General features: G+C 38.5%; 1 protein-coding gene across 14 annotated transcripts in view; it reads left to right on the plus strand.

The window, feature by feature from the left end:
- The window catches only part of SIPA1L1 (signal induced proliferation associated 1 like 1), a 377,878-nt gene that overhangs the window by 165,348 nt on the left and 187,566 nt on the right, over positions 1–24,964 (plus strand). For 12 of the 14 annotated variants that reach the window (XM_029239481.1, XM_029239492.1, XM_029239493.1 and 9 more), the window contains one exon: positions 14,747–14,808. The gene's annotated coding sequence lies outside the window, so the exon portion shown is untranslated. Of the gene's footprint in view, positions 1–14,746; positions 14,809–15,636; positions 15,656–19,242; positions 19,287–24,964 lie in introns of those variants that run through there. The other 2 variants (XM_029239486.1, XM_029239488.1) reach the window with 2 other exon arrangements.

The raw sequence follows: 24,964 nt of genomic DNA on the forward strand, positions 1-24,964 counted from the left end.
CTGCGTGTTTATTCCTGTCCTGCCCCTAGGTTCTTCAGAACGATTTTTTTTTTTTAGATTCCATATACATCTGTTAGCATACAGTATTTGTTTTTCTCTTTCTGACTTACTTCACTCTGTATGACAGTCTCTAGGTCCATCCACCTCACTGCAAATAGCTCAATTTCATTTCTTTTTATGGCTGAGTAATATTCCATTGGATATATGTGCCACATCTTCTTTATCCATTCATCTGTCAGTGGATACTTAGGTTGCTTCCTGGCTTTTGTATATAGAGCTGCAGTGAACATTGTGGTACATGACTCTTTTAGTGAACAGAAGTTCTTTATTTTAATACAGAACAAATTTATTATTTTTCTTTATGGTTTTTCTTTCTTATGTTGTTAACGTATTCTGAAGCCATAAAATCTACTTCTTTATAGAAGTTTTATAATCTTGCCTTTTCCATACAAGTCTTCAGTTAAGTTGGAAATGAATTTAATATAAAAAGTGGAATAGGGGGCTTCCCTGGTGGCGCAGTGGTTGAGAGTCAGCCTGCCGATACAGGGGACACGGGTTCGTGCCCCAGTCCGGGAAGATCCCACATGCCGCGGAACGGCTGGGCCCCCGTTCCCTCAACGGCTGAGCCATGGCCGCTGGGCCTGCGTGTCTGGAGCCTGTGCTCCGCAACGGGAGAGGCCACAACAGTGAGAGGCCCGCGAAAAAAAAAAGTGGAATAGGGATTCAATTTAATTTTTCTCCCGCGTGGATAAACATATGTGCAAGTACCACTATTAAATAATTCAACCTTTCTGTGTTAATCTACAATTATGGCTATGTTGTAATTGATCGTTGGTAGGGCAAGTCCCTCACTACTGTCTTCTTCTGGAGTATCTTGATTCTTCTTGGGCCTTTGACTTTTCATGTAAACTTTATATATAATCACTTTATTGAGTTCCTTGAAAGATCCTGTGGATGTAGATGTAGATGTGTGTGTATGTATATATGTATAAGCACATATATACATCTGTCACTCGGTATCTGTGGGGGATTGGTTCCAGGACCCCTGCAGATATAAAATCTGAGGATGTTCAAGTCCCTTATGTAAAAATGGCATAATATTTGCATATAACCTTCGCACATCCTCCCTTATACTTTAAATAATCTCTAGATTACTTGTAATACCTAATGCGATATAAATGCTATGTAAATAGTTGTAAATAACATGTAAATGCTATGTAAATAGTTACCAGTGGATGGCAAATTCACATTTTGCTTTTTGGAACTTTGTGGAATTCCGCCCCCCACCCCCACCCCCCGATATTTTCCATCCATGTTTGGTTGAATCTGTGGATGTGGAACCCATGGATATGGAGGGCCCACTGTATTCCCTAGCTCTTTCACTAAGAGTGCCTGAGGGTAGCCCCCAGTAACAATAAACACATCTAACACCTGGATCTTGAATTCTTTCTTTCTTTTAATTGAAGTATGATTAATATACAGTTATTATAATTGTTTCATGTATACAACATAGTGACATTTACATACTTTATGAATGATAAAGTTCACCGTGATAAGTTACCATCTGTCACCATTTAAAGTTATTACAGTATTATTCACTATATTCCCTATTCTGTACATTGCATCCCCGTGACTGACTTATTAAGTGGCATTTGTGCTTCTTGATCCCCTTCACTGATTTTTCCCATCTTCCCACCCCCGTCCTCTCTGGCAACCACCAGTGTGTGTCTGTATCTGTGAATCTGTGTCTGTTTTGTTTCGTTTGTTCATTTATTTTTTTTAGATTCTACATATAAGTGAAATAATACAGTATTTGTCTTTCTCTGGCTGACTTATTTCACTTTGCATAATACCCTCTAGGTCTATCTATGTTGTTGCAAATGGCAAGATTTCATTCTTTATGGCTGATTAATATTCCATTGTGTGTGTGTGTGTGTGTGTGTGTGTGTGTGTGTGTGTGTGTGTGTGTATACCACTTCTTTATCCATTCATCTATTGATGGACAGATGCTTTGGTTGCTTCTATATTTTGGCTATTGTAAATAATGCTGCAGTAAACATAGGGGTGTATATATCTTTTCAGATTAGTACTTTTGTTTTCTTCAGGTAAATACCCAGAAGTGGAATTGTTGACTCATGTGATAGTTCTGTTTTTAATTTTTTGAGGACCCTCCATATTGTTTTCCATAGTGGCTGCACCAATTTACATTTCCACCAACAGTGAATGAGGGTTTCTTTTTCTCCACATTCTTGCCAACACTTGTTATTTGTTATCTTTTCAACAATAGCTATTCTGACAGGTGTGGGGTGCTATCTCATTGTAATTTCATCTTTTCATGTGTCTGTTGGCCATTTGTATGTCTTCTTTGGAAAAATGTCTGTTCAGGTCTGCTGACCATTTTTAATTGGATTGTTTGTTTTTTGATTTGGGTTGTATGAATTCTCTCTATATTCTGGATATTAACCCCTTATCAGATATATGATTTGCTAATATCTTCTCTCATTCAGTTGTTGCTGATTTCATTCACTGCAAAAGCTTTTCAGTTTGATGTAGTACATTTGTTTATTTTTGCTTTTGTTGCCCTTGCCTGAGGAGACAGATCCAAAACAAATATCGTGAAGACTGATGTCAAAGGGCTGACTGCCCATGCTTTCTTATAGGAGTTTTATGGCTTCAGGTCTTACATTCAAATCTTTAATCCATTTTGAGTTTATTTTCGTATATGGTATAATAGGGTGATCCAGACTCATTCTTTTGCATGTCCAGTTTTCTCAATATCATCTATTGAAGCAAGGCTGTCTTTTCCCCATGTGTATTCTTGCCTTTTTGTCATAGATTTATTTATCATATGTGTACGGGTTTACTTCTGGGGTCTCTTCTGTTCCATTGATCTATGTGTCTTATTTTATGCTAATACCTTACTGTTTTGATTACTGTAGCTTTGTATTATAGTTTGAAATCAGAGAGCATGATACCTCCAGCTTTGTTCTTCTTCTCAAGGTCACTTTGACTAATTGGGGTCTCTTATGGTTCCATACAAATTTTAGGATTATTTGTTCCAATTCTGTGAAAAATGCTATTGATATTTTGATAGGGATTGCATTGAATCTGTATGTTGCTTTTGGTAGTTTAGACATTTTTTCTAACACTGATTGTAATACATTTTTTCAGTACTAGTTCTTTCATTCTTTGAGAACAGTATATCGTTCTGTTTATTTGTGACATCTTTAATTTCTTTCATCAATATTTTATAGTTTTCAGAGTATAGGTCTTTCACTTCCTTGATTAAATTTATTCCAAGGTATTTTATTCTTTTTGGTACAATTGTAAATGGGATTGTTTTCTTAATTTCTCCTTCTGATAGTTTGTTATTAGTCTATAGAAATGCAAGAGATTTCTACATATTAATTTTGTATCCTGCAATTTGCTGAATTCATTTATTCCAATAGTTTTTGGTGGCGTTTTTAGGGTTTCCTATATATAGTATCATGCCATCTGCAAATAGTGACAGTTTTACTTCTTCCTTTCTGATTTGGTTGACTTTTATTTCTTTTTCTGATCTAATTGTCGTAGCTGCGACTTTCAATACTTTGTTGAATAAAAGTGGTGAGAGTGGGCATTCTTGTCTTGTTCCTGATTTTAGAGGAAACCTTTCAGCTTTTCACTGTTGAGTAGGATGTTAGCTGTGAGTTTGTCATATATAGCCTTTGTTATATTAAAGTGTGTTCACTCTGTACCTACTTTGTTGAGAGCTTTTATTATAAATGGGTGTTGAATTTTGTGAAAACGACTTTTTCTGCATCTACTGAGATGATCATATGATTTTTATCCTTTGTTTTGTTAATGTGGTGTATCATGTTGATTGATTTGTGGATGTTGAACCATTTTTGCATCCCTGGAATAAATACCACTTGATCATGGGGTATGATCCTTTTAATGTATCGTTGAATTTGCTTTGCTAATGTTTTGTTGAACGTTTTACATCCTGTTCATCAAGGGTATTGTGTAATTTTTTTTTTTTTTTTTTTGCAGTGTCTTTGTCTGGTTTTGGTATCAGGCTAATGCTCATCTTGTAGAATGAGTTTGGAAGCTTGCCTTTCTCCTCAATTTTTGGAAAAGTTTGAGAAGGACAGGTTTTAACTCTTCTTTAGATGTTTGGTAGAATTCACGGGCTTCTATTTATTGGGAGTTTTTAAAATTACTGATTCAATCTCATTGCTAGTAAATTGGTCTATTCAGGTTTTCTATTTCTTCCTCGTTTTTGGAAGATTGTAGTTTTAAAAATTTTATCCATTTCCTCTCGGTTTTCTAATTTGATGGCGTATAATTGTTTATAGTAGTCTCTTATGATACTTTGTATTTTTGTGGTATTAGTTGTAACATCTCCTTTTTCCTTTCTGATTTTATTTATTTGGGGCCTTTCTCTTTTTTTCTTGATGAGTCTGATTAAAGGCTTGGCAATTTTTTATATTTTCCAGGATTCAGTTCTTGCTTTCATTGATCTTTTCTGTTGTTTTTTGGTCTCTATTTTATTTATTTCCAATCTGATCTTTATTATTTCCTTCATTTTACAAACTTTGGGCTTTGTTATTTTTTTTCTAGGTCATTTAGGTGTAAGGTTAGATTGTTTATTTGAGACATTTTTCTTGTTTCTTTAGGTAGGCCTATATCACTGTAGACTTCCCTCTTAGAACTGCTTTTGCAGTGTCCCATAGATTTTGGAAGTTTAAACACAACCTTCCAACCTTTCATTTGTCTCAGGGTATTTTCTTATTTCTTCATTGCCCCATTGATTGTTTAGTAGCATGTTGTTTAGTCGCCATGTGTTTGTGTCTTTTCCTGTTTTTTTTCTTGTAGTTTATTTCTAGTTTCCCACTGTTGTGGTTGGAAAGGATGCTTGATATGACTGCACTCTTCTTAAATTTATTGAGACTTCTTTTGTGACCTTTTTCAGATTCTTTTCCCATATAGGTTATTATAAAATGTCTTTCATATATTTTAATTTCTAGTTATGGCCTTTCTTTTCTTCTTAAATAAGTCTCTTTAACATTTCTTATAAGGCATACTAAGTGCCTTAGCTTGTGCTTATCTGAGAAACTTTTTGTCTGTCCTTGAGTTCTGAATGATAACTTTGTCAGGTAGAGTGTTCTTTGTTGTAAGTACTTCCCTTTCAGGACTTTGACTATATCATGCCGCTTTGTTCTGGCTTGTAAACTTTCTGCTGAAAAATCAGCTGATAGTCTTACAGGGATTCCCTTATATATAACTAGTTGCTTTTTTCTTGCTGCCTTTAAAATTCTCTCTTTATCTTTAACTTTTGACATTTGAATTATAATGTGTCTTGGTGTTGGTCTATTTAGGTTCATCTTTTTGAGAACTCTCTTTGCTTCTCAGACTTTGATGTCCTTTGCCAGGTTAGGGAAGTTTTCAGCCATTACTTCTTCAGATAAGTTTTTTGTATGTTTCTCTCTTTCTTCTGCTTCTGGGACCTATATAATATGAATGTTAATATGTTTGATGTTGTCCCAGAGAGCCTTTAAACTATCCTCATTTTAAAAATTCTTTTCTCTTCTTACTCTTCCATTTGAGTGATTTCTACTACCCTCTTTTCCAGATCACTGATTCATTGTTCTGCATCATCTAATCTGCTGTTGATTTCATCTAGTGTAGTTTCATTTCAGTTACTATATTCTTCAACTCTGATTGGTTCTTTTTTATATTTTCTATCTCTTTGTTGAAGTTCTTAACTGTGTTCATACATTCTTCTCCCGAGTTCAGTGAGCATTTTTATGACCACTTCCTTGAACTCTTTATCAGATAGGTATCTCCGTTTCATTTAGTTCATTTTCTGAGGTTTATTTTGTTCTTTTGATTGGAACATATTCCTCTGTCTCCTCATTTTGCCTAACTCTTAGCATGTTTTGTTTTGTTTTTTTTTAATGTATTAGGTAGATCAGCTGTGTCTCCTCATCTTGAAGGAGAGGTCTTATGTAGAGGGTTTCCTGTGGGACCCTGATGAGCAATCCCTCCTGGTCACCAGAGCCAGGTGCCCCAGAAGACTCCCTCATGTGGAGTACACGCACCCTCCTTTTGTGGTGGTCCTCCAGTTCCTGCAGATGCGCTGTTGGGTGGGTTGGCCCCCAGGCTGGCTTGTTATAGGCTTGGCTCTGACTGCTGCATTTGTGCTAGTGGGCAGGGCTGGCCTCCAGGGGTAGGAGCCACTTTGTTGGGGAGGGGTGGCGATTTGGACCAAGGCCACGCACCAGTGTAGAGGGACAGGATCTGCTTTGGGGGGTTCCCATCCCGACAGAGGCCGCCTGTCGGTGTGGTGGGAGAAGAGCTACTTTGGGAGGGTGCTGGCTGGAGCAGGTCCACAGGGGTAAGCTGGGGCTGGGTGAGTGGCGCTAGTAAGATACCTGGCAGATGTCACAAACAGCATCCACCAGTGCCAGGCCAGCTTGGTAGAGGGAGGATAAAATAATTTTTTTTTTTAAATGGCACCCACCAGAACTTCATTCTGGAAGGAAGTTCCAACACATCCTTGCCCCTTTGGCACTTGCCATAACATCGGTCATTGAATCTCCTTTATGTATGGCCCAGATGCTTTTCAAACTGCTACCTCTGCACTGGGACTTGGAGTGAGTGAGTTTGTGCACAGGCCCTTTAAGCATCTTGGTTTCTCATAGCCCTCCAGTTCCCCTGGACATGACCCTGCTAGCTTTCAAACCCAGACATTGTGGGGGCTCATCTCACTGGTGCAGGGCCCCCCTGCTCTTTAGGGAGGACTTCCACATCAGTGATATACCCTCTTGCTTGTGGGTTGTCACATTGGGGGTGTGGGTTCTGACTAGACTGTGTCTCTGCCCCTCCTGCCCATCTTGATGTGTTTTTTTCTTAATTTCCATAGTTGTAGATAAGCTATTATGCTAGTCTTCAGGTGGTTCTCAGAGAAAGTTGTTCTGTATGTCGTTGTAGTTTTGATGTGTCCATGGGAGGAGGTGAGCTCAGGATCTTCCTACTCTGCCATCTTGATGCCACCTTGGATCTTGATTTCTGAATACCACTCTCTAATAAAAGGAACCAGGGCTCCTTGGAGAAATGGTAAGAAAGTACAAAATGAGACTGAAACATCTAGTTTTAGAAAGTAAGGGAATGCTCCCAAAATGACAAGGTCATGTCAGAATGACCTAGAAGCCATCTTGAAGGGGTTTCCACTGGCCCAATCTGGGGCTGATTGGGCTACAAAACACATAACGGTAATAATGGATTATAAGAAACCATAATAATAATATATTATAACCCCCTGAATACATGGATGAATAATATAAATGTAAGAAAGAATGGATTGATTAATTGAAATCTTGATGAGGAACAGTATATGTACATAGCTTCAAAGTACCTCCTTAAGAAATACTAACTACCAAGAGGAAAAGTGTAAGTAGCTCTACAGTGGAGAAGACTAGCAGATACCACCTTAATCAGTTCATCAGTGTGAACATCATCAGTAATAATACAAATGAAAATTGTGTGCCACCTGGTGGGTTGCAATGAGAAGAACACAGCGTTTTCTTCTGTAATATTCCTGCCAGTATCTTTGCTCATCATTCATTCTGCTTTTAAGTAAATTTGTGCTGCACTATGACATACATACAGAAAGGTGACAAATCATATGTGGACAGATCAATAAATTTCAAAAATTGAACTTGTCTATGTAACCAGCACTCAGATCAAGAAATTGAACAGTCTATCACTCTAAAAGCACCTGTTCTGACTTCAAATTATAATCATTGATGATTAATTTTGCCTGGTTTTGTACTTTATATAAAAGGAATCATATAGCATGTATTTTTGTATATGGCTTCTTTCTCTCAGCATTATATATTCATGTTGTTGCAGGTAGCAAATATTTTCTTCTTTTTCTAACTGCAGCGTTCCATTATATGAATTCATCAGTTATTTTTTCTTTCCGTTATGGATACACACTGGAGTTTTTTCAGTTTTGGGCTGTTATGAATTGCACTGCTGTGAACATCCTTGTTCATGTCTTTTGCCACACATGTGTCTGTTTATGTTGGCTATATACCTAGGAATTGAATTGCAGAGTTATAATGTATGCATGCATTCATCTTTAGTAGATACCGCCAAACGGTTTTTCAGGTGGGCAGTTAACACTCCTACCAAAGGTATAAGGGAAGTGCTGTTTGCTCCACATCCTTGTCAGCATGGCTCTTAATTTTAGGTATTCCAGTGGGTATGTAGTGGTACCACACTGGGGATTTTAACTTGTGTATCTCTGATGACTAATGAAATTGAGCATCTTTCATCTCTTTGTTAACTGTTGTCTTTTGTGAGGTCATCATTCATTCTTGCCTTTCAGGCCTTCTATCCGGTATCATTTTACTTCTGTGCAAAGGTCATTTCCTTTATAATTTAGTGTGTCAGCTGATGGTAAACTCTCGGTTTTGTTTGGCTGAAAATGTTTATTGTTCTAGAAGGAATTGTCTTTAGTTATAGAATTCCAGGTTGATTGTTATCTCTGTTAGGTCACTGAAGATAGTAGTCCTTTTCTGGGCTCCATTGTTGCTGTTGAGAAATCAAGAGTCATCTTAATTGGTGTTCATTTGTAGGTGATTCTCTTTTCTCTTTGCTGCTCTTAAGATTGCTTTTTATTTAGTGTTCTGTAGTTTTACTCTGATGTCCCTCAGTATTGCTCTTCCCCCTGCTTGTTGTTTGTTGGCCTTTCTGGATTCAAGGATTGGTGTCATTTACAGTATTGATTCTCTCCATTATCTTTCTCTAGTATTCCTCTTAGGTGAATGTTAGACCTATTCACTCTACCTTCCGTGTCTCTTTTTTTTTTCCATCTGTGTCTCTTAATGTCACTTTTATGGTTGCATCTCTCTATTTGGGAAGCATTCTAGATGGTTTTTTTTAGATCTGTCTTCCAGCTCCTGTTCCATTATTCATCTGTGTCCAAATGTAATTTATTCACCTAATGAATTTTTTTTTTAAATGTAGGGATCTTTTTTTAAAAATATTTATTTATTTATTTGGTTGCGCCAGGTCTTAGTTGTGGCATGTGAACTCTTAGTTGTGGCATGCATGTGGGATCTAGTTCCCTGACCAGGGATCGAACCTGGGCCCCCTGCTTTGGGAGTCTTGTCCACTGCATCGCCAGGGAAGTCCCATTAATTTTTTCTAAACTTCTGTTATCATATTTTTAGTTCTAAAATTCTATTCAGTTCTTTTTTCAGTTCTGTTTAGTTATTTACAATATTCTATTTGTTCATTACTTGCAAGCTTCTCATTTATACATTTATGTATATATATATATACCTTAAAAAAATAAAAATTATTAGCTTTAATATTTGACACAGAGAGAAGAGGGCCTGAAGCCAGGCTTTAGATTAACATGATTGTAACTCACAGTCTCTCATCTCTTCCTTCTTTTCTTTTATCTCTCTTTCTTTCTTTTATTTTGAAATACTTTTAGACTTAAAAAAAAAAGTTGCAAAAATAGGTCAATTTCTACATACCCTTCACCCACCTTCCCAAAATGCTAATGTCTTATATAACTATAGTAAACTTATTAAAATCAGGAAATTCACATTCATACAGTAATGTTAATTGAGCTACAGACCTTATTCATATTTTATCACCTATCTCAATAATGTTTATGTCTGGACCATGATCCAGTCTAGGATCCAACATTGCATTTAGTTGTTTTATTTCTTTTGTCTTCTTTAATCTGTGCTGTTTGTCAAATGGTGGTTTTTCTATTTCCATCATTCTTCTCTACACTTATTAATTGAAATTCTCTTACAAGAAAGATCTTGGCCTTCTTGCCCATTTATTTTTGTATTCAGTTACTTAATTTTTATCGATATGGACTCATGCTATTTGTTTTATCATATAAGTTATAATGTATTAATATAATTAAAAAATTTTTTTGCTCAGATTGTCCCAGATTTGGCCCCTTCAGTTTAGTTCCAGTCCTTTTGATAAATCCATATCTTTTTTGAGCACTCCTTACTTTGTTGTACCACAAAATGTTCTAGGTTCATCTGGTACTTTCCCTTTCCTATCTTTGCAGCCAGACATTTCTCTAAGTAGTCCTGGTTCCCCTTATTGGAGGATGGTGTTTAGAAGCCAGTATTTGGGTGCTACATGTGCTCATTGCCACAGGGGTATCATTGCTCCTAGTCTTTGTCAGAGGACAGAGCTACGCACACCTGCCTCTACCAATATCTATTATCTACTGAAATATATATTAAAAACCATGATATCTCTGATTCCAGTCTGATACCATACAGTTCATTCTGGTCTTTCCCATTCCTTTTTTTGTTTTTTCTCTAGTCTCAGAGTATATAGTCAAGATACTGGCTTCCAAAGCGGTTAGGTTAGTTCTTTTCTTTTGTACTCAGTTAAGTGTGGTTACTTACACCTTTGAATGCAGTTCCCTTAGTACTGAATGTGTTTCATTTTGAGTTACCTTCACATACTGTTTGATTTTGATTGTTTACCTTTTTATTTTGTTTAACAGTACTATGGTTATAAATGTCAAAACTATGCAAAAAGATATATCTGGAGACCTATCACTCCCCCTCTATTCTTTGTATTCCATTCTCATTCCCCCAGTTCCCACCTGAATGGTTCCATAATGCCTGTAGGGTAAAATTTGAACTTAGTATAATTGACAAGTCCCTCCATCATCTCAGTCTTAGCTTGTCCTTATACACCATGTTCTGGAAGCCTCAGATTTCCTCTTATTCCTCAAGCATGAGTGGCTCATTCATGCCTCCGTGCCTTTGCATATTCTCTGCCTCTGCCTGGAATAATGCTCTGTTCCTTTTCTTGTCTTGCCCATCTTTAATCATTCAGAACCCATTTCAGGGCTTCCCTAGTGGCGCAGTGGTTGAGAGTCCACCTGCCGATGCAGGAGACATGGGTTCGTGCCCCGGTCCGGGAAGATCCCACATGCTGCGGAGCAGCTGGGTCTGTGAGCCATGGCCGCTGAGCCTGCGCGTCCGGAGCCTGTGCTCCGCAAAGGGAGAAGCCACAGCAGTGAGAGGCCCGTGTACAGCCAAAAAAAAAACAACAAAAAAACCCCCATTTCACCTCTTACCTGCTAGGTAAAGACTTCCTTTCCTCACCCATCTCTCCCCATTTGCATTTCACTCCTCCATTTAGTAATTCTCTTCTGTTAATTCATAGCTCTATAGCACTTGTAAATATCGTGTAACTTTTGTGACATTTGATTTAAATTATTGATGCATAGGCTTTTCATTTTCTTTATAACTGTGAGCTTCTTAAAGACAGGAGCTTTGTCCTTGGATTTCTAGCATCTAGTTCAGTTTCTTGCAGTATAGTGAGTGGATGTCAGTTCTTTTCACTTTTTCTTTACTCTTTCTCTCTTTATTTCACTCATGATATAAGCCCATATTAATAGAATGTGATGCCCGTGATCTTGTTATCTTTGGCATTTTTGTATTTTCTGCCTCTCCTCATGTATTTGGCCACAACCTTGGTAATCTAATGGCTTCCTGTGATCCCTGGGAAGTCACAATATCTAATTAAATTTTCAGACATAGTATAGAGGGATGAGGTGAAACCAAGGTATAGAAATTGTTTAAAATATGCAGACCTAAAAAGTCAAGACTATATTATCTGTCCGATTTGCCTTTTCATTTGAAAAGCTGAAGCTTGCTGCCCGTTTAACCTGTTAGATTGGAAGAAGTTGTTGTACTGGAAACAAAATCCCTTCAACGGTCTTTCAGGAGCACTAGTCAGCTTTTAAAATGTCATTATTATTGTCCAGAAGACAAGTTTAGTAACCTTCCACATTGTGTTTCTAAGCTGCTTACTTTACTTTGTATTCTGTATAGATTATTCAGCAGATTATGTTAAAATGTAGGGGCTTATTTCCACCAGTCTCTTCAGGCACCATCTGTTACTTCCCTCTCTCCCTCTGTATTGCATTCTCTTCCTGCCTGTGTGTTCTATTTAATCATAGCTCATTCTCCAAAGTCCTACCTGCTACTCAGCACAGAGGTTTAGTTGTAATGTAGACGTCACACTAAGCAAAGGGGCGGGGGTGTTGTTTCTGCACCGCGCTCAGCAAGGGTACAAAGCTGCAGCTACTGCATCGAGTGCCTGATGTCCGGGGCTAGTGAGCTTTGAGAAATCATTCACTTATCTTACTGGCCCGTATTCTTTATTTATAAAAATTGAAAATATATCACTTTTTTATTCAAGTGTTACACATATAGAGACAAATGTGTCATAAAGGAGCACTTTGATGAATTTTCCTAATTGAATATAACCGGAAAACCACCATTCAAACCAGGGAACCCAGTATTACTAGCCTGCCAGAATTCTTCCTTCCCCCCAGGCTTTACTGCCCCCTCTAAAAGATAACTACTATCCTGATTTACATAGTTTTACCTACTTTTGAACTTTATAAAATAAAATCATACGGTACATTCTGTCATGTGTCTGACTTCTTTATCTCGACATTAAGTTTGTGAGATTCATCTGTGTTGTTGAATCACTTATGGTTCATTTATGTTCATTACTGTGTAGCATGCAAACTGCCTGTTTTTGTAAATAAAGTTTTATTGGAGCACAGCCACACCCATTCATTTACATATTGTCTGTGGTTACTTTTGCACTCCAGAGGCAGAGTTGAGTAGTTGTAACAGGGCACAGAGACCATTTGGCCTGCAAACCCAAAAATATTTACTGTCTGGCCCTTTGCAGAAAAAATTGATTGACCCCTTGCTGTGTAGTGTTCATTATATGAATATTCCACAATTTATTTGTTACTGAGTCTTGGCTGTTGCAATGAATGCTTCGTTAAATATATGTGTCTTTAGGACCTATGTGTATGCATTCCTAGAAGGCATTTCCCCAGGAGTGGAATTGCTAGGCCACAGTTTATGTTCTGCTTTATTAGATATTGCCGAACAGTTTTCCAGTTCACACTCCCACAGCAGCATATGAGAGTTGAATTGCTCCACATCCTAAGACCTGGTATTGTCAGATATTTGCATATGAGCCATTTGGATGAGCATGTAATTTTATCTCATTTGTGGTTTTTAATTTGTATTTCCATGGTAATGAATGACGTTGAACACCTTTTCATGTGCTTGTTGGCCATTTTTGATATCCTGTTTGGGTGACCTGTCTTTTTCTTATTTTGTCGGAGTTTGTTATATTCTAATGAGTCCTTTGCTGGATTTATATATTGCAAATATATCTTCTTTTCTAAGACTTGCACTTCTATTTTAATAGTGCTTTTGTTTTATTTTATTTTTATTTTTATGAACATGAAGGGGATCAGAATATGCCACCCCAAAATATGCCACTTTGGCATGAAAATTATTTTGGACTGAAGGAAGTCTAAAAACATCAGACACAGGAAGAGCTTTTTGCCCTCCCCCTTTCTTCCAGAAAACTGGGCATAAATTTCCATTTGTAAATTTTCCATTTGTAAATTTCCATTTGTAAAGCAGGGCATAAATTTGGGGTGTAAGCAGGGCACCCCATCTGCCATACCAGGAAGAAGAGGATGACACTTGAGTCTGTGTAACAAATCTTACTCAACAATTCTTATCTCCCATACATTTCCTAGTCACCTTCCCACAATTTATCATCCTTAGGAGCCTAACCCCCTTTTTTCCTTTGTTTAGTCACTTCTCCACTATTTATTGCCCTTTTGTTAAAATGGCGTATGAGCCCCTGGCTCTAACTGCCACTTTAGGTTTTCATTGTTCCATGGCATCTCCACGCATGTAAAAACATTAACATCAATAAAGAAACATATGCCTCTTCTCTTATTAATTTGTCTTTGTCAGTTGAATTTGCAAGTCCCCAGGAATTGAACACAAGAGGGTAGAGGAAAAGTTTTTTTCTTCTTCTGAAGACCATAACTAATGCCAACAACATGGCTGAATCTTACATACACTGAGGAAAGTGAAGTTAGACGTGGTGTTTGTAGATTGATGGCCGGTAACCATCCTCAGCCTTGCCAAGGCACACCATCCCCAGGAAACACCAAGCATCCACGGTTCGAGTTTTATGTTTTTAAACTCCTTCTGAATTAAGAGTGTGACTCGCCATATTGTTATTTGTCCTGAGGTCTGGATAGGGACAGACCTTTCTCTTTTGAATATTAAAAGACATTCCAGTGTCTTAGAGTCCCCAGTTCTTTGGCTGTGTTTCTTTAGCGTTTCAAGGTATGCTGAATATTCAAAGATTTTATTAAAATGCAGTGTCAAATATTTGAATCAGATACGTGCATTTTTTTCTGAGGACTGTTTCCTCAGATCTCTGAGTTTAGGAATTTAGAAATTGAAGCTGATTTATCTAGCTTTAAGTTGCGTTGAACTCAGTAGGTTGGATGTGTGTTGTAGGGGTTAGATGACATGGGTTTTGAGGTCCGTTTAATCATTGCTTTTGTTTCCGTTTTATAAATAGCAGTCCAGGGCAATTTTCCTTGCTTAAAATGTATTTTCTTTGTTTGTTTGGTGGTGGTCAGATCTACAAAAGATGCAGATAATTGTAACTTGAAGATAGAAGAATTTTTATACTGCAGATATTTTTCTCATTTTTAATTTAAGTTCAGCTGCTTACTTTAAAAAGACTGGTTTATTTCCTTCAGGGAAAAAAATAAGACTTGTCAAAGTTATGCAACTGTTTTTAATGAAATGTCTTCTGTACTTAACTATTTTTATTCTTTTTTCAGGTTATACATTGTTAATGTGGATGCTATTATCTGAATTTCTGTAGCTATGCCACAAGAATATAGTAAGTACTATACCATACTTCCTGTGACCTCCGTGCTTTGTAAAGTGTTAATTTTCTGTCTTTAAATTTCTCGTTGGAGCAGTGGAGGTGTAGGAACAAAGTTTTTAAAAATCTGCTTTTCTCGGGAGTTCCTGGCAGTCCAGTGGTTAGGACTCAGCATTTTCAGTGCCGTGGACCTGGGTTCAATCCCTGGTTGGGAAACTAAGGTCCTGTAAGGAGCACGGTGCAGCCAAAAACAATCTGCTTTTCTCAAAGGAAGTAATTCATTTGGTCATCTGATTTTTGCATCTCTAGCTTTATATATGTACAAATATATCACGATTGTGATTTATTTAATCTTCTGATAAACACAGAATGGCTCAGGCCGTTCCCTGTAAATGCTAGTGAGTAGACATTAGGATTGAATCCATATTATGCATCTCATCCACCCACCTCCTCCACAAGCCCCCCCATGTTATGGGGTTGAGGAGCTGACCACAGCTCCAGGGTGGGCCCTGATGAGGGGCAGTCCCATCCCTGCTGTGTCCACGCATGATTAACTCCCCGGGGAGGAGGCATCAGCCAGTGTTGGGCATTCACTGGCCAGCGGCCTGGCTTCAAGAATGGTTCTCTAATCCTGCTCTAGCCAAGGAGACTCCAAAGTAGGTTTGCCAGGAGCTTCTGGCAGAAGTCTTCTCATACTTCAAACAGAGCTACCGGAAGAGCCTGCCTCTGCCTCTCTTCTTCTGGATGTTGTTTTGCGCTGGTGTGAGGTCTGGTGTGGCTCCAGGCCAAGCAGGAAGTCACACAGAGTGGAGGACAGAGGAACCAGCCTTGAGGGCAGTTTCTCCTCCAGAAGTCCAAGCATGTGAGCCAGTAACATTTGCTTTCTGTTTAAGCCAGTTTGAGTTGGGAGCCAAAACACCCTAGGTGATTCACTTCATCTCCATTTGTTTTTAGTACTCCATTAGTTTCTCCCTGGGGAATGTGGGAGCAGTTGCAAAGGGAGGCCAACTCATACTGTTAAACTAACCTGCCAGGATGTGTTGCTGTTGAGGGCACCCTCTTCTTTCTGAACAATTCACAGGCAGTGATTTCATATTCAAAGACATGAGAATGAAATACATTGCTTTCGGATTCTGTCTTTTCTTTCCCTGGAGGTTTTGCCTTTTAATCAACCCACTTGGGCTGTGAACGCTGAAAAGGGTCTTAGACTGCTGACCTGAAAACCATCCCCTTGTATAGGTATATATTTAACAGTGTGGAGCTGTCCCTTGTGTTTTCTTAGAACAGTCTGTCTATACCAGACTTCTAATTCCTTGTTTGCTTTTGTTCTTCAAAAATTACTGTGAGTACTCAAATACAGAAACTGCGTAAGGGGTGATATAACAGATATTTATTATGTGTCCTGCTACAACACTAGACAAATAGAATGTTTACCAATTGTATGGAACAGTTAAAAACCTACGGCCATCCTCCCTCATAGCAGTATCCTTTCTCCGCCTCTGAGGAACCTCTATCCTGGTTTTGATCTCTGTTCTTCTCACGCATTTGTTTGTGCTTTTACCACGTACGTGTAGGATGATTTTTGTATGCTTTTTCACTTCAGGTAGACGTAGATACTGTGTGTGTATTTGTTGTTTAAGATCACAAAGAATTTGAGAAGAAATTCAGGATCACAGAAAGAAGCTATGAATGTGTTCTCAGATACTTGTCCGAAGATCTGTCACTAGGCATCTTGGTGACCCGTAATGAAATGTGTTAGATTTTCAGTGGCTGATGAGTTTCATCAACACGCTTATCTTCTGGAGTCTGGTGCTTGGTCTGCACACCCGCGCCTGCACTCCTGTGAAGGTTTGGCATGTACAGGACCTACTGTGTCATCAGTGAGCTTTTCAGAGTGTGTTGGTTACTTTTTCATATAAATAGCTCCATTCATCGTGTGGTCAATAATGCATGCTTTTGGCAAACTTGGGTAAAACTATGCATTCTTCTGCACTCTGACAGTTAGCCATCATACTGACAAAGTTGACTCATGTGCTTCCTAAATTTGTTTCCGCCTTGTGGCAGCAGTAATAGAGGAGGCATCCACTCCTATGAACAGATTATGAAGCACGGTACTTTGAATTGTAGTATCTCATTATTTCCTTTTGTGCCCCAGCCTGAGTCTTGGAGACGATTTTGTAGCATCCTTGTCTGAAACATTTCTTAGGTCATTTAACTTCTGCATTCAAAACACCCATTCTTTGCCGTTTGAGGAGTCGTATCCCCCGGTTCTTGTTTGGAATGTTGCCTCCACAGACTGAATAGTCGTTTCCACTCAGAGATCATTAATCCTCTCAACTTGGGAGCGTAATTACAGATAAAATGTCAGAGAAAGATTTATGACAATCAGAAGAGGATTTCCTTTTTTTTTCAGGTGTTATTTTTCGCTTAATTTTTTTTTTTTTAATTTTGTTTATTTTTGGCTGTGTTGGGTCTTCGTTGCTGCATGCGGGCTTTCTCTAGTTGCAGCGAGTGGGGGCTACTCTTCGTTGCGGTGCGCGGGCTTCTTATTGTGGTGGCTTCTCTTGTTGCGGAGCACGGGCTCTAGGCACGTGGGCTTCAGTAGTTGTGGCACACGGGCTTAGTTGCTCTGCGGCATGTGGGATCTTTCTGGACCAGGGCTCGAACCCGTGTCCCCTGCCTTGGCAGGTGGATTCTTAACCACTGCGCCACCAGGGAAGTCCCATCGCTTAAATGTTTAACATGTGAAAAAAACAGTAAACCCAAAAGTTTTTTTGCCCTTAATTCATATAGATTTTATCCACACTACAGACTCAATAACATCTTTTGTAGAAATCCAGTTTTAGGTTTTGGTGCTTTGTGCATGCATTTTTCTGTTGTTAAAAAAATGAATCCTTCTTTTAATTTTATTTAAATGTAACTGTCTTTAGCTTTTTTCCTTCATTGTGGGCCCAGGATCATAAATTAAAATGTTGCCAATGCTAGAAGATTATAGCCGTCAAATGGAAACACCCAATCAATGAGGCCCCTATGAAAAGAGCTAGTAAATCTTTTGCATTGGGAGATGACCAGACTTCAAATGGAATGCCATTTGTACAGCAGGCCAAATATAGACAAGAAATGCAAGATATTTAAGCTATAATCCTGTAATGAATTTTATTTCCATATTCTTGTTTCAAAAACTTTAGTGTTATAGTTGTTTTTTAAGGGAAAAAGACTACTGACGTTTTTCTTTGAAAGATCAATTCAGTGAACTGATATTTTTATTTCTTGTGGAAGGATGTCTTCTCATTTATTTCCTATGTAAAGGGATCTGTAGACTTGGCTTGTTTTTATGCCTCAAAATGAAATGGTGCCCTTTGGGGGATGCTTCACTGGGCTGAGGGAACTTCTAGACAGTGACCCAGATCTGTAATTAGGTCTTGCTTTCCGCACCCTTGTTGACTTGAAATCACTAGCCATAGACCATTTAGTCTGGGGAAGCAATACACGAATCATCTAAATTGGTGCAGATTATCCAGAATGCTACTAAATGTTTTCCACTCTTTATTCTGATTGAAGGAACTAGAAAGGGAGACTTGTTCTTTGAGTTTGAAGATGGGTATGTACCCATTTGTGAAAGCAAATTTCTTCCCTAGATAGAGTGAAAAGCAGTGGAACATTTGGCATTTGTAAGCAATTTGGGTTTTGCGGGTCTGTTTTAGAACATTCCTCCGCGCTTGCTAGCCTTTCCTTTGTGAAGGGGTAGTAGTGGTTGCCTGTCTTCAGCTCCAGTTTGGTCTCCCCCAGGGGCTGTCTTGCTGCCGAGTGTCTCAGCTTAACTCCTGCAGCATGGTTGATGCAGGAGGGAATCCTGGAAGTTTATATTGTGTGCGTTTTGCATCTTCTAACTTGAACCACTCATCAGTGTCTCTCATATTTAGGATGGAATTTGATATCCTTTTCTTCTCTGACTTATTGACACCTGTCAGTTACCTGGCAATGAAGTGGGTGAAAGTCTTTTTTTGGTCTTCACTGAATCATAAGTTCACTTTGTTCCAATTTATTTTAGTGTAAAACATTAAAATAATCATATTCATTCTAAAGTGGAGGACATTTGTAAGTCACTTGGGGATAAAGATAAAATGAAGACTTTTCTTAGATAGAAAGTAAGGCTTTTAATGAGGTTTTTTGTTTTCCTATGGGTTTTCTCTGATGGTGCATTAGGGATCTTGCCCAGCACTTAACATCTTATTGTTTCTGCTCTAAAGAGAAAAAGACAAGCAGACTTAGCCAGTCAGTAGCCAAAAGACCAGATTTTCAACTTGTAATGTGAGTTGACTTTTTCATATGTGGATAAATCTTTGTTTTCACATTGGAATATCTGTGAGTGGGCCTCTCAGAGGAATGCATCTTTTGACAGGAAGTAGAAGAAAGCCATAGCTCGCTGTGTAATTTTGTGTTTTGCAGGCGTGACTACTGTTTTGCGTCTGTGGGTGTATGTGCACAAGCACGTGAGTTGGGTTGTCTTTGTTGGTCTGGGTCATTGCTATTTGTTATACACTGTCATGTTCATTTTGGAAAATCAGGTGTTCAAATTATAAAATTATGGTTAGCATATCTGCTGAATTAAGTTGAAAGATTTTAGAGTGAGTTTCTAAGAAACTGATTGATAAAGTATTTCATGTCAGTGAACACCCTTGATAAAATTCCTTATTACAGGGTTAGTTAAGCTCTTTTCCCTGATACAAATCTTAGAGACCTTCATATTAGCAATTTAGGCTGTGTTTAAAAAGGGTGCCTGTTTACGAAGAACTTCGATCCTGTTTGTCGTAAGGACTTGTTTAATACCTCTCACTTAATCTCTTTTTGCAATTAGGAGCCAAGAGACCATGCTTCAGTACCAAATACAAATCACGAAAACTTATGGCCCTTAGTTTGCATATTGTGTAAATAATTGGGTCATTAGCCAACACCTAAACAGACTGGGCATGAAAAGTTTAAGTCTAGTGGGAATGTAACATCGCTTTATGGCTTCTAGATTACATTGTGTGAATTATTTCTTCCATGGCAGTCAATATCTCTTGTCAGTGGGTGCAGTGACAGGCCAGGTCAAGAATTCCAAAGTTCTTAAGGAGTGTAGAAATATCTGGAGTTTTATGCTTGATGATATCTTATCCCCTCAGTAGCAGATGCCTTCTAACTTTGTGGAAATGAAATCTCAATTTTCTAAATGAATGCTAATCCCTGGCGAAAGCTTCCCACCCTCTTTGGTTTTTTTTGTTTTTTTTTTAAATTTTCTTCTCAAATCAATTAAATAGAATTAGTCTGATCTGTACCGGTAGGTGCCCCCTCTGTACTCTGGAAAACTCTGCTAAACAGTGTGTGAAGACAGACCAGCTGTCTCTACTTCTGTCTGAATATTGGGCCCCATCTTGAAAATTTGATGGTATTCCCGTTTTATTACTGCATGGTGGCCTCATTTATAAAAATAATAAATTTATTTTATTTATGTATTTTTGGCTGCATTGGGTCTTCGTTGCTGTGCGTGGGCTTTCTCTAGTTGCGGCGAGTGGGGGCTACTCTTCGTTGCAGTGCGTGGGCTTCTCATTGCTGTGGCTTCTCTTGTTGCGGAGCATGGGTGCTAGGCACATGGGCTTCAGTACCTGTGGTGCACAGCCTTAGTAGTTGTGGTGCACGGGCTTAGTTGCTCCGCGGCATGTGGGATCTTTCCGGACCAGGGCTCGGACCTGTGTCCCCTGCCTTGGCAGGTGGATTCTTAACCACTGTGCCACCAGGGAAGCCCAGTGTCCTCATTTTAAAGATGGAGACATCAGTGTACATCCATTCACTCTGCAAATGCATGGAGCTTGTTGGTTATAAAGATTCAAGCCAAGGCCCAGCATTCATTGTGGCTAAAATTCTGTTCTTTTATTGTATTTTGCTAATCATTTGGAGTAATATCCATTTGGTTGTATTTGTTTGAAGTATCCAGAAAACCTCCGGAAAACACTCTGTTCCTCCCAAATTTAAAAAATAACTTTTCCAAAAACAATACATACCTACGAAAATGTGGAAAGTGCAGCCAAACATAAAATGAAGATGAAAATGAAAAGCATCTGTGATTTTACCACCCAGAAGTAGCTGTGGTTAACATGAGCTAATAATGTGTTCTCACAGGACACAGAGCGTACCATTAAAAGGGTGGTGCAGGGGGACCCACACCAATTATTAATGAAGGACTAACCTGGGTGGTGGCACCCAGAAATTCTTAAATACCTATATATGGAATGTGTTAAACATAATATCATCTGAACTTCAAGTATTTATATCAAGAGGTTGTTGACATTTCATCATAGGATAAAGAGGGAGCCTTTTTAAAGGGAAGCTGGGCTCTGGCCTATTCTGGTTAGCTTTTGTTTTTAACCATTTTAGAGAGACATTTTTGGTGTAGGGTATATTTCTCTATGTAGACCTGTGATTTTGTTTTGTTTGTTTTTAAGTGAGGGAGTCTTATAAAGTAAGCCGTTATATAGGAAGAAGAATACTATATCTTTAAAAGAAATGTCTCCGTTCCCCTGATAGAAAGATAGGAGAAAAAAGGCAAGTGACCGAAGGCTGCATTCGGTAATTCTCCAAGGGTAGTTGAATTCAGGGTCCCTCCTGGACTTGTTTTTGATATGGTGTATCTGTCCCCTGCCTCATTCTGTCTGATGACCCCTCCTCTCTGCTCCCTCCCCTGTCCCGTAACTTAAACAATGCAACATTGCAAAGCACAGGGAACTCTGCTCTGACTCACATCTCCATTATCCCACTTCATGCTTCAATTTACAGTAAGTCCGGTTATTGTCTGGTTTTCAAATCATCTCACCACAAGGAAGCAACAGACATCTCCCTGGATCTGAAACTATTTGCCCTTTGTGGTGTTTTGATTGTTTCTGAGGATTTGTTTGCTGGCCTCTTTCTCTGAGGCTCAAAATAACTTGGTATGTACGCCACAGCCCTCTTAGCTTCCAGAGGGCTTCTTTTAAGTGTCTGTCCATAACAGAAACATTCTCTATGAGCAGGGATGCACTTCAACCAGTTGGCCAGTAATCACCCCCAGAGTTTATTGTCCTGAAGCCTTTGTGGTGTAAACAGAGCAAATGATGAGAGCTTTGTCCTTTGTCCTCTCTTCCAAGGAAAGAGTGTAAAAGTTGTTTTAAATGAAGTCTGAATTTTGTGTTATCACTCAGTTTTGGCCCTGTGTCCATTTAGATTTTAGCCTGGGATTCTTTGGCAAACTGCACCCCTGGAAGAAAATGAGGGTTTCTAAAAGAATTGTTGTTTCAGCAGCTGTTAATGTTAGTAAGAACACAGCACTGTCTTTGAAGATTCTTTAGACAGCAACAGCATGCGGGATTTCACTTTTGCGACTTTATTCTCTTCCACTGAGAGACTGATTTGAATTATATTAGTCAAATAGCGTCCAGTTTTAAATTATTTTATAATTTTGTATTGTTGGAAAACACTCAAACTTTGATTCCTGGGTGTTATAGTATGTTTTTAGTTTTAGGCATCAAGTTAAGATCTTTGCATTTAAATGGTTAAAGAAAGCAAATTTTAATTTGTTTTCAAAATATTATCATTAATAAATAGTGATCCTATCTTTTCTGCCTGTTTTACTTATGGGTGGCTTTATGGAACTTTTAGACTTTGCATGATCGTGTTTGATATTCTGAACTGTGGTCTTTGTATTCACAACACTGGGGGTGTGTATCAGTTGATTTTCTTGCATAACACTCATTAGATTTACTTCAGATTTATTTCAAATTTATTTTATTCTCAGACCCAATGCTAAAGTTATAAATAAAGAAACCTCCCTATTTTTTAATTTGCTACTTTAACTCTTAACACGTTATAACACTTTCTCTTTATCAGTGGGTTCCTGATTCTGTTAAGTTCACTACTCCTTCACAAAGATAGCTTGATAGGGTGTTGTTTGTTTGTTTGTTTGTTTCAGATAAGATTCCAATGTAATCTCTTCTCCAAAAGGATTTGGATAAGTCATTTACAGTTGGTCTCCCAATCCTCATTCTCATTCCTTCAAAATGGGTTATCTTTTTACCTCTCCTTCCCCATTTCCTTCCCTTTTTTTTTGATATGAAAGACATGTGGGGCAGCTGGTAGGAAGAGGGGGGAGGAGTTTGACTTTGTTCTAAGTGGAGGATGGGAATAAAGTCAAGTTCAGGTAAAGAATGAAGGGGTCAACCTGACGTGGGAAGAAAATTAGAGAGAAAAGAGTTCAGGTGAGGAATTTGTAGTCTTAAAAAAAAGTAACCCACCACAGAGGAATTGCTAACTCTGCCATTGCTTCTTTTTTGACCTGAAATAACACCAGGTAGCTACCCTTTTCTAAGCAAGGTCTGAGGGCATCTTTAAGCAGTAGATAATTTGTCCATGTTTTGTTTTGCTTTTCATAGTAGATGCTCAGTTAATAGAAAGCTTGATTGACTTGCTGACGTGTTAACTGCAGGGAAAAAAATAGGCTCACTCTTTTTTCAAAACAGCCATTCTAATTTCTGACCAGATGGATTCCTCCTTCATTAATTCTGTGAGGAGGCTGTGACATCAGTTGAATACCCCTTTTTTAAAATCAAATCTTCTTCCCTAATGTTATATAGTAGGATCTCTTTTTCTCTAGGGGAGTGAGAAATGTGAGAAGTTACTTTCTCTTCATGTTTCAAAGTAAAAGCCTGTACTGTTGCCTAGTTCCCAGAGAGGTGATTTCCAACCATTCCTACACTCAGTTTTTGGGGTACATTAGTCCTCCATAAATTGGCGGGATTAAAATTATGTTCTGAAATTTTGCCATATTCTTTGAGATTTTTGGAGTCCCCTAGTGGTTGCCTGAAACCACAGTTGGGAATCACTGCGTGAGGGATAATCCTTTCACCTGTTAGGTGGGAATATCGTCCTTGGCAGGGAAGTCATCTGGCAGAATGGGATCTGGACTTGAGCGTTTCTTTTCTGCCTTCTCTTGTTGCTACTTCAGATCTCTCTGTCTTCATTACTAGGGCTCTAAATTTCATTGTCAAGTTCATTTTCTTCCAAATGTTATAAAATAGAGGCAGGGTCATGATGCTTTTTGGAGTTTGTGTCTGTTTTTGATATTTCTGGATACAAAAGGACAAAGTAGGCCCCTTCCTATACATTTCAGTGCTTGAAGAACAATCAAAAAATAAAGAAAAAAAAAGTCTGGTTTCTTAGTAAGTAGTTACTGTCTTTCTTTTCCAGACTCCCCTTTTTTTGGTTGTGTTTATTGCATGTAGCTTACCACTAACTGCGGTCATGGGATGTTGCTTTCAAATTGGGTATGCAAGATAGTTTTTTAGTTACTGTTTTTCAGCACAAGAGAAGATGCAGTTATTTTGATTTTGTGAGTATTTTCCCTCTGAGGGCAGAGGGCCACATGCTCTTTGGTGCTGGGATACTTCCTACAGTTCTGAGTGGACTTGGCCTATTTTTCCAGATGAGATAATGAATACAAAAATGCTCTCTAGTAAACTGTAAAGTGTCATAAATGGGAGAGGACGTTGTTGTTACAGTTATTCTCTGCTTGAGTGGCCGACTATAAATATTCTCTGTTCAGTTCTTGACCTCCATCTGAGAACCGGCTGCTTTTGACATTCCTCTTTCCAGGGAATAGCTATTTCTTGATTAGGCCGGCTTTTACCTACTTGGACCTTTTGCAGAAGAAAAAGCTTCACACATTGAACAAATGTAGTTTATATTACATTCAAGCTAGTGGTTGGTATTTCATAATATTTACAAAGAGAGGAGTCACTGCCCTTTATATATGGCAATAAGTTTCTATTGGCAATGACCATGAAGTTCCCGGCCCCATGAAAAATAACTGGCTCTTGGAATTACTCTTTCAGGTCTCCATCTCACTTCCTATTCAGCGAGAGGATGCTTTCTCTGACAGATGGACTTGTAGTTTTTGTTGAGCTTTTCATACAGAATACAGCTTGTGTGTGTGTGTGTGTGTGTGTGTGTGTGTGTGTGTGTGTGATTTAACTCTTCACCCTCAGGCTTTTCAATTTGTGTACATTGATGTTCTTGTAGAGAGCTATATGACCTGGACTACAGAAAGAGAACTTGCGAGGAGAATTAAAGGTGGAGAGAGACATTTCCTTCCCCTGTCTTCCAG

Source organism: Monodon monoceros, unplaced genomic scaffold (genome assembly GCF_005190385.1).
Source record: "Monodon monoceros isolate NGI ecotype Baffin Bay Population unplaced genomic scaffold, NGI_Narwhal_1 Super_Scaffold_21, whole genome shotgun sequence".
NCBI classification, from domain to species: domain Eukaryota; kingdom Metazoa; phylum Chordata; class Mammalia; order Artiodactyla; family Monodontidae; genus Monodon; species Monodon monoceros.